The sequence below is a fragment of the Suncus etruscus genome, chromosome 16 (genome assembly GCF_024139225.1).
Source record: "Suncus etruscus isolate mSunEtr1 chromosome 16, mSunEtr1.pri.cur, whole genome shotgun sequence".
NCBI classification, from domain to species: Eukaryota; Metazoa; Chordata; class Mammalia; order Eulipotyphla; family Soricidae; genus Suncus; species Suncus etruscus.
Genome location: NC_064863.1, coordinates 37498044 through 37498682, shown reverse-complemented (window position 1 = coordinate 37498682; position 639 = coordinate 37498044). Strand labels below are relative to the sequence as shown.

Below are 639 nucleotides of genomic sequence, written 5' to 3'. Positions count from 1 at the left end.
GACCTCCCAATTCTTACCACAGGCTGTGTTCTTTACACTGACTGTATAGAAAGAGGAGGTACAGTAAATGCACCCCATATACACCTCAACACAGGCCCTTTGCCTGGTCTGTATTGTAAATTGGGGGACAAAAAAATAGAATGTCTGTCCCATCTTCCTCATTTTCCATGCTACATTATCTTCAGTTATTGCTTGTTCCTTGATTGTCTTTACCCTGACAGTATCTCACATAACAAATTTAAAATAATGTTACTGCCTCTAGAGTTGCCATAATATCCATCTTGAGCTGAATTCCCTCTGACTAAATTTGCAGTTCTCATTGTATGGTCCCTAACTCAGCAGTCACTGATTACCTGGTAGTTTTCTGGGGAGCATTAACATGTGTTTAACTCAGATCTACTGCATAGAAAATTCTGAGGATCAAGTCCAGCAAGCTAAATTTTAAAAATTGTGCTAGTAAATCCTCAGCTATTAGATGTGTGAACCAGTAAACCGTCTACCCTATTTTCTCATTTTATATAATAACCATATCACCCTAAATTAATAATTAAACCTTCTAACTTCTTGTGTTCTTATTGCCTGCATATCTTGTTTGTCCAGAAACCAGTCACTGTATAAGTACACTTTGCCTAATTAATA

At 37.1% G+C, this 639-nt stretch overlaps 1 non-coding gene across 1 annotated transcript; it reads left to right on the top strand.

Annotated features, from left to right (window-relative positions):
- LOC126033300 (small nucleolar RNA SNORA51) lies at positions 1-133 on the top strand. Its single transcript, XR_007504408.1, has one exon. It is a non-coding gene; the product is annotated as a small nucleolar RNA SNORA51 (small nucleolar RNA).
- Positions 134-639: the final 506 nt, after the last annotated feature.